The sequence below is a fragment of the Oratosquilla oratoria genome, chromosome 14, assembly GCF_046742065.1.
Source record: "Oratosquilla oratoria isolate Oo_2021 chromosome 14, ASM4674206v1, whole genome shotgun sequence".
Classification (NCBI taxonomy): Eukaryota; Metazoa; Arthropoda; class Malacostraca; order Stomatopoda; family Squillidae; genus Oratosquilla; species Oratosquilla oratoria.
In genome coordinates this window covers 31,533,199-31,543,198 of record NC_134790.1, presented here as the reverse complement: position 1 = coordinate 31,543,198, position 10,000 = coordinate 31,533,199, and the positions used below count along the sequence as shown (strand labels likewise).

At 40.9% G+C, this 10,000-nt stretch overlaps 1 protein-coding gene across 5 annotated transcripts in view; it reads right to left on the bottom strand.

Annotated features, from left to right (window-relative positions):
* The window catches only part of LOC143032828 (sodium channel protein 1 brain-like), a 766,195-nt gene that overhangs the window by 404,841 nt on the left and 351,354 nt on the right, over positions 1-10,000 (bottom strand). The window lies entirely within an intron of this gene.

Sequence of the window (10,000 nt, the reverse complement as noted above, 5' to 3'; positions counted from 1 at the left end):
AGGGCCTGTGTTCCGCGTGCATATAGCATACTTATATGCAGATGCGAATTAATAAAACTTGACGATTTACTACGACTGAGTTTTATTATTATCAAATGTGGCGAGCTTGGCATTGATCCCTCTTCCTGAGTTCAAAGGCATTTACATTTGCTACCAACGATGGCCCCTTGCCCTGAATGGCCATCTAAAGAAGACAAAGATGACTATTTTGAAATCACCTACATTCTATACTGTAGACACCATATTTTACAATATGATCTTATATACAGTTGGGCTAGAGAAGCTCTTTAACACTTTACTAGGATGCCTTGGTATGAAAAGGGTCTCAAGTCTTGTAGTGATGAAGTGTCAGCCAGTGGCTGTCATGGCATATACATGCTCACAAACACACGTACACACGCACGCACAAACATATACACGTATAATACCTCCCACACACGCGGACATTATACATATAAAGACTGGAGATATGTAAGTGTTCGACCAACTCAAACCTTCATCATTCTATATGCTTAAAAAAAGAAAAGAAAAAAAAATACTATGCATCTATGAAGGCCACTGTCCCCATCTCCACTCCTAATGCCTCCACCACCACCTTCCAGGCGCTGTCCTCTTCGCTGTCCCCGTCAGGTGGAAGAATGACAGACAAGCCGGGCCAGGGGCTCTCCCCCAGCACGCGGCGAGGGGAGCGCAGCAAATGAGGTGGGGAAAGGAAATTTATACGCTGGCAACTGGCACATGAGCGGTCATAAAGTGGACTTCATTTCCCGAAGAGAGAACGGGGCCCCACCATTCCGGGCCACGGGAGGCTGTAACGTTTGACGAAGGATGAGGTTCTGATTTAAAAACGGGCTTCAGAGGAAGACATTGGACCGCGGGTTGGTGGGTCCGCCTGCCGTCGCGGCCCGAGGCAGCTGACGTCATTTGACGCTTGGGTGGAGATGGCGGTGAGCGGAGGCTACGAAAGGGCTTTCATGCTTCACGTATGCGTGTACACATGATACAGAGTAAACGTGTAAAAAGGGAATACATTTCCCCTCCCTAAGACTCTCTTCTCTCCAATGAGAGGAATAGCACGTACCAGTGACTCTGGGTTATAGTAATCAGTGCTCATTGGTGTGCGTGAACTAATCTCGCGGCATCGATGGTCCGTTGGGCAAGAGCTCGCAACAGAATTAATTTTGGTGTCAGTCCAGAGACGAAGCGTCACCTCGCCTACTCGCAATACTTACCTGAGCGTGTTATCACCGTCTCTCTCTCTCTCTCTCTCTCTTTTCTCTACTCCTCTTCTCCCCCTCCCTCCCTCTCTCTTTTTCTGTGTCTCTCTCCCCCCTTTCTACCTCCTCTCCCCCTCTACCTCCTTCTCTCACCCCTTTCTCTCTACCTCCCTCTACTCCCCTCTCTACCTTCCTCTTTTCCTCCTCTCTAATTCTTCCCACTCCCTATTTCCTCCCCCCTCTCTCCATCTCTCTACCTCTCTCTACATCCCTCTCTCTTTCTTCCTCTCTTCCAAGTCAGGTCCAAACTTTATCTTTTATCAAAATGCTCTCGTCCAAGATCACCTTCTCATTGGCCACAGGACCAACCAGACTGGTGTACATAACAACCAATGATCTTACTCCAATCGTGAGACACTGGGTTAGCACAATCAGTACCTCCAAAGAGGAGCGGATGTGCCCCCCCCCCTTCCAGGCCACACAGTATGTGTTTGTTCATTTGGGTCTGTGTCAAGGGGGATCGAGTTAATCAACTAATATCCCTTTGTTTCTTTAATCAAGTCAGTCGAGTCAATTAATATCTCTTTGGTCCTTTAATTGAATTAGTGTAATTTGGTTTAAACTCTAAATTTCTGAGTGTAAGACATCTTTCAATGTGTGTGTGTGTGTCTGGGAGTGTGTGTCTAGGTGTGTGTGTGTCTGCGTGTGTGCGTGCGTGTGTGCGTGCGTGTGTGCGTGCATGTGTGTGTGTGTGTGTGGTTTTATATATATATATATATATACATAATATATATACATATATATATATATATATACATATATATATATATATATATATATATATATATATATATATATGTGCTGTTTGTGTATGTACATTTACATATTTACACATACACAAAGCACACAAACACACACACTCACACACACACGCACACACACACACACACACACACACACACACACACACACAAACACACAAACACAAAAAAACACACACAAACTCACACACAGGTGAACATATGCACATGCACATACTGTATATACCTAACCGAATTCAAACAAATATATCCATTCATGCTCATACTGAAACAAAATCCTTTTCTTTTTTTAACTCTAAGTGTAGGTTTAAATCCTAGTTTCAGAGTACAAATTCAGATTAAAACTGAATCAATATCTGCACGACGATGTCGCAAGCAAGACTCGTTACACATGCAGAAAGAACACGATTTTGGTCCTAAGCTCCTTACAGGCAACACCATTTAACCCGGACACTTTTTACTCCTTGGTAATGCCACTGAGGAACATGACACCTTCATGAAGCCGGGGTGGGTGGGAGGTGGGGTAAGGGGGGCGGGAGAGAGTGGGTAGCTGGGGGGGTGAGAGATAGTAGGTAGCCGGGGGGTGCGGGACTTTAGTACGAAGGTCCGTATTCAAGGAAATCGTCGGGCGGAGACGATGTTCCGCGATTACGACGCAGAGCGTGTCCGCGCAGTTCCGGACACGGGCCGTATGCTGAACTTCTGGCGTTGGTGGCGTCATCACGGCGAGGCGCACTGTCGTCATGAATCTCAACGATATATGTATACACACACACACACACACACACACACACACACACACACACACACACACACACACACACATATATATATATATATATATATATATATATATATACACATACTATACTATAATAAAGAAGTAGCTTCTGTCTGTCTGTTTGTTCACGAACTTCTAGGGTTTTGGAGATAGACCCCCAAAACCATATATATTCTGATACCCTATCATTCCAGGTACTTGGATAACTATATTTAATTTCAAAAAAAAAATATTATTTTAGCTAGGCTTAAAGGTCAAAGGGGTATGGTGGGATAACACGCCAATACTGTAGTGTCCCCTTACCACAATTAGCATTTTGTGACAAAAATTACTATGATTAAACAAATCATTGTATGTATTCTTAAATATTATTTATATTTGTGGCAGGATCGGAGGAGGGATTGAGGAAGTTGGTGACAGAGTTTGGGAGAGTGTGTGATAGAAGAAAGCTGAAGATAAAATGTGGGTAAAAGTAAGGTGATGAGATGTACAAGGGGTGAAAGTGGCAGTAATCTGGAAGTGAGCATTAAGGGAGAGCAACTGGAGGAAGTGGATAGTTTTAGATATTTGGGTGCAAATGTGGCAGGAAAGGGTGGAGTGAAGGTGGAGGTAGAATGTAGATTGAGAGAAGCGAGTAAATGCCTTGGTGGTTTAAAAAGTGTAATGAGGAATAGGAATCTGCGAATGGATGCTAAGAGGAGAATGTATGAAGGAGTGGTTGTGCCAACAGCACTGTATGGAGCAGAAACATGGAACATGAGAGAGGAAGAGAGAAGGAACTTGAATGTGTTTGAGATGAAGTGTCTGAGAAGTATGATGGGGGTTACTAGGCTAGATGGAGTGAGAAATGAGGAAGTGAGGAGGAGAACAGGGGTGGAAAGGGAGCTGGGAGATAGGGTGGATGAAAGAGTATTAGGATGGTTTGGACACATGGAAAGAATGAGTGAAGAAAGACTAGTAAAGGAGGTATGGAAGGCAGATGTGGAGGGAGTGAACATGAGGGGACGTCCTAGGATGAGATGGATGGATGGGGTGAAGGGGGCTTTGGGGAAGAGGGGAATGTCGGTTGAGGAAGGACGGGAGAGGACAGAAGACAGGGGTGAATGGAGAATGGTTGTATATGGAAAATGTTGTGATGCATGAGGTGGATTGGACGGGAGAATGGGGGTGAGGTAGTGTGTGTGAGCAAAAATTTTGACGCAGCCCGAAGGGATTTCTCCCCGTCCTCTCCTTTATATGGGGGGACGGAGAGGGGGGGTCGCCGATTTAATGAAGCGGCCTTGCTGTGGATGTGCTGTGTCCTGCGACACTGCTTCTGACCCAGGGCAGTGGACAGGGTGCAGGGATGACCCGTCATCTAGGAGGTGCGAAGATGGGAGGGAGGGTGGAGGGGTGTGGAGTGTTTTCGGGGATGAAATGGGTGGGAATGTTTTTGTGCCTTGTCCTTTTTGGCTTCCCCCCCTGGTAAGGGGGAAAGGAGCCTTGGTATATGTATGTATGCATGTATATTTGTGAAATTAATGTTGCCACAAACTATGATAGCTTTTGTAAGGAGAAAGCATGTAAATGTAAAATGATTGTATAATCTTACCAAATGTTTAAATATTGGTTGTTTTTATTTTACATTTACGCGGGCGGCAATTTATTTTAAGTGCAAAGATAATAAAAAGTTCGTTCAATTCTTCTCTTACGGCCGAATATATCTTATTTCCCTCCTTAAATTGATTTTTTTCTTATTTTCTTAACATTTTATTTGTTACCTTTTCCACTGAGTTATATTGTTACGTGTAGCTTTTCTCCACAAATTCTATAAAATTTAAATTATCATCATTTGCCCGCAGCAACGCGCGGGTAATTTGGCTAGGCTACTATGATAAAGTTGTAGCTTGTGTCTACCTGTCTGGCTGTTTGTTCACGAACTCCTCCTAGCGTTTTGGAGATAGACACCCATAACCATATATATTCTGATACCCTATCACTCCATGTACTTGAATAACTATATTTCATTTCCCCCAAAATATCATTTTGGCTAAAGCTAAAGGTTAAAGGGGTATGGTGGGGAAACACGCCACTACTGTAGTGTCCCCTACCACGATTGGCATTTTGTGACAAAAATTACTATGACTAACTATGATTAAACACATCATTGTATGTGTTCATAAATATTATTTATATTTGTGAAAGTAATGTTGCCACAAACTATGATAGCCTTTGTAAGTATGTAAATGTAAAATGATTGTTTAAATACTGGTTATTTTTATTCTACTTTTTCGCGGGCGGTAATATAATTGAGTTCAAAGAAAATAAAAAGTTAGTTAAATTCTTCTCTCACGGCCGAATATATTTTATTTCTAAAGGGCGTCTCCCTCCTTAAATTGATTTTTTCTTACTTTCTTAACATTTCATTTGTGTTACCTTTTCCATTGAGTTATATTGTTACATGTAACTTTTCTCTACAAATTCTATCAAAATTAAAATGATCACCATTTGCCCGCAGCAACGCGCGGGTAATTTGGCTAGTATACAATTCCCCTTTTACCCCATCCATCCATCTCATCCTTGATTGACCCCTCATGTTCACTCCTTCTACCTCTGCCTTTCATACCTTTTTTACTAGTCTTTCTTCACTCATTCTTTCCATGTGTCCAAACCATCCCAAAACTCTTTCATCAACATTATCTCCCAAATCACTTTCCACCCCCGTTCTCCTCCTCACCTCCTCGTTTCTCACTCTATCCAGCCTAGTAACCCCCTATCATACTTCTCAAGCACCTCATCTCAAACATATTCAAACTCCTTCTCTCTTCCTCTCCTCTCTTATGTTCCATGTTTCTGCCCCAGTGTTGTCGGTACAATCACTCCTTCATGCAATCCCCTCTTAGCTTCCATTCTCAACTGCCTATTTCTCATTACACTTTTTAACCCAACAAGGAATTTACTTGCCTCTCTCAATCTCCATTCTACCTCCACCTCAACTCCTCTATTTCCCGCCACATTCGTACCCAAATATCTAAAACTGTCCATTTTCTCCAGTCTCTCTCCCTTAATACTCACTTCTAGTCTGCTGCCACTTGCTCCCCTTGTACATCTCATCACCTTACTTTTACCCACATTTATTTTCAACACCCTTCCGTACACCTCTGTCATTAGCTTCCTCAATCCCTCCTCTGATCCTGCTACAAGCGCAGTGTCGTCAGCAAACAACAACTGACTTATCTCCCACTTTCCTCCATTTTCTTTAACCATCTCCAATCCCCGACCCATTATCCTTGCATTTACCTCTCACACCACCCCATACATGTATCAATTGAATAGCCAAGGCGACATCACACATCACTGGCGAAGTCCCACCTTTACCTCAAACCACTCATTCTCTCCATTTCTAAGTCTAACACAAGTTCTACTATTCTCGTAAAAACTCTTGACTGCTCTTAAAAGCTTTCCTCCTATCCCATATATCTGCAATACCTCCCACAGTGCCTTCCTGTCTACCCGGTCATAAGCCTTTTCCAAATCCACAAAGGCCCAAAAAACATCCTCACCTTTTCTAAAGCTTTCTCACATATCTGTCTTACCACAAAAATCTGATCCACGCAACCCCTACTTGTCCTAAACCCACACTGTTCCTCACCAAATATCCCCTCTGTTCCTTTCCCAATCCTCTCAAGACCCTCCCATAAGCCTTCCCAACTCCAATTAAGAAGCTAACCCCTCTGAAACCACTACACTCACACTTGTCCCCTTTTCCCTTGTAAAATGGAACTATACAGGCACTTCTCCAGTCCTCCGGCACTCTACCCTCTCTTAAACAAACATTAAATAACCTCACCAGCCAGTCCACCATAACTGTACCTCCTTTTTTTTAGACATTCTGCATGACACCCATCCAACCCAGGTACTTTACCTGCTCTCATCTTCTTAACAATTTCCTTCACTTCATCTTTCCTTATTTCTTCTCCATTTTCCTCATTCATCACTGTCATTTTCTTAGTGCTTATCATTGCAAATACCTTTCCCTCCCTATCCTCCTTCACATTTAGCATCTCCCTAAAATACTCTGCCCATCTTCCTCTTACTGCCGTTTCTTCCATTATCATATCTCCATCTGCACCTTTCCCCTTTTCTTCTCTACTTGACTCGCCTCCCCTTCCTCTCTTAATTTCTTTCCAATTTTTTTTTATTACTTTAAATTTTTTTGTCACACTCTTACCCCATTGCACATCTACGCTTATCTTTGCCTCCTTTATCTTATGCTTTATTTCTCTTCTCTTTTGTACCTTTCAAAGGATTACAAAGGATTACAAAGGCGGAGCATGCCGACAGGAGACCTTTTGGTCCATATCTAGGTCGGATGCGAAAAAAACCATAATAATAATAAAATAATAAATATAAACTATAATAATGTAAATAACAAATAAGATACATAAATAAATGCATAGGTATAGTTAAATAATAAACAAACAGGTAAATAGTAAATAATAATAAATTGACATATAACTAATAATAAATGAAAATCGGACAGACAAATGATAACAAAACAAAAACAAAATAAATTATAATCATTACAGCATCTTGCTTAGGTGTTTATCTAAATGATTCTTAAAGCTTCGAACTGAACTACATTGCACTACCTGTGTAGGAAGTTTATTCCATTCATTAACTACACGGTTGGCAAAGTTGTTTCTACCTACTTTCAAATTGAATCTATTTCCGGACAGTTTGAGACCATTGTTTCTTGTCTGATCCTCATTCAGTGTGAAAATTTTGTCACTTTTGATGTTGTCAATTCCCTTTAGAATCTTAAAGACCTGTATCAAGTCACCTCTGAGTCTACGCTTTTTTAGGGAAAATAGATTCATATATTCTAGTCGATTTTCGTATGATTTATTTTTGATATTTGGAATCAGTTTTGTGGCTCGCCGTTGTACTTTTTCCAGTCTGTCAATGTCTTTAATGAGATTCGGTGACCATACGGAAACAGCATATTCCAAATGTGGACGAACTAACGATTTATATAGCTTGTTAATGAGTGATGGACTTTTGAAATCAAAAGATCGCGCAATCAGTCCTAGAATCTTATTTGCTTTCTCAGAGGCTGAAATACACTGCTTGGATGATTTGAGGTCGTTACTGATAATTACACCGATATCTTTTTCACTATCCACTTTTGTTAACGAATTTCCAAATAACTTGTAATCGTACTTACTGTTGTTTTTACCTATGTGCATTACCTTGCATTTACTTGTGTTAAATTTCATTAGCCACTTTTCAGACCATTGCTGTAATTTATCTAAATCTTCTTGAATATCTAATTGGTTTAAGTGATTATTTGCCATTCCGCACAGTTTTGTATCATCAGCAAATTTGGAAACAGTAGATTTTAGTCCATGGTCTATATAATTTATATATATACTATGAATAGAAGTGGCCCAAGAACGGAACCCTGAGGAACTCCACTTGTAACATTTTTCCATCTAGAGGTTTTTCCATTTAAAACAAATCTCTGTTTTCGACCATTCAACCAATTACTAGTCCAACTTAATAGGCTACCACTTATTCCGTGTGAAGCTAATTTAGTAAGTAGTCTTTCGTGTGGGAGGGTATCAAAAGCTTTTGCAAAGTCTAGATATATTAAATCTATATTGTTTCTTTTGTCATAATTCGAGATAACTGTATTGTAGAATTCGAGTAAGTTAGTTACGCAAGAACGTTTCCGTCTGAAACCATGCTGGCTATCATTTATCAAACGGTTACATTCTAAATGATGTTCGATAGCATCTCTGATGATAGTTTCCATTATTTTTCCTACGATTGAAGTCAAACTTATAGGCCTATAGTTATTTGGCTTCTTTTTGTTACCTTTTTTGAATATGGGAGTAACGTTAGCTAGCTTCCATTCTCTTGGGACATCTCCGGATATGATGGATTTCTTGAAAATAATTTCTAATGGAACAACAATCTCATTTTTCATTTCCTTTAAGATTCTTGGATGCCAACCGTTAGGCCCTGGTGTTTTATTAACTTTGAGTTTATCTATACACCTTTTAATTTTTTCTTTTGTTATATCTACCGTAGTAAGTTTACCCTAGACTTTTCACAGGTTTCAGTTTGGAGTTCACTTTGAGGTGTTTCGTTTACTAATACCGAGCTAAAATAATTGTTTAAGATATTACACATTCCTTCATTTGAATATTCAAGTTGACCGTCAGCAGATAACAGTGGACCAATGTGATTCATCGTCCTATTTTTTAACTAATCTATGAATGCTCGCTTCTTCTCTTCTACACCTTTCTTTGCTTTCTCATCCCACCACTCACTACCCTTCTATTTCCTCCCGCCCTCCTTGTTACACACACCATCTTTACACCCCTTGTGACTCCCTCGAAGTATCCCCATACCTCCTCCACTCCTAGTTCTACTCTATCCTCCACTCCCTCCCATTCCTCTGTCAGTTTCTTCTTGTACTCCTCCTTTTCTTTCTCTTTCAAGCACTTCCCTTTAAGGATCTCCCTACCTTCTGTCCTTTTCATCTTTCTCCACCCTCAACTTACCTTAAAAAACAAAACAAAAACTGATATTCCCCCACTCCCTCCCCTTAGAACATGTACATTCTTAACTCTTCCTACTATTCTTCTGGTTACCACTATGTAGTCTATTAACGCTCTACCACCTTTCGATCCACCACCCTACCCTATCCCATGTGTACTCATGCTTGACTTTCTTCCTAAACATTGTATTTGCCATCATCAACTCTTTAGACAAATCTCCACCATCAACTCTCCACTACGATTCTTTCCTGGAACTCCACACTTCCCAACCACTCCGTCTATTGGTTCAATTCCTACCCTAGCATTAAGGTATCCCAATACCACTACACTGATATTCTTCCCCAAACCCTCTATGCATTCATTTATATCTATCCAAAAAGCTTCCCTTTCCTCTACACTCTTCTCACTACCAGGCCCATATGCACTCTCAAAACCCACATCTTTCCCAGTTTCACCTTCATCTACATTAACCTTGAAGAAAATTCCTTCCAATCCATCACACTCTTCACTTATTAATATAGCCACCCCTTCTCTCCCTCGTCCTCTCTTCACTTCTAACACCCTCCCAACTACACTCCCAAATTCAAACTTGCCCCCTCCCTTTCAACATAGTTTCACTCAATACCAACACAT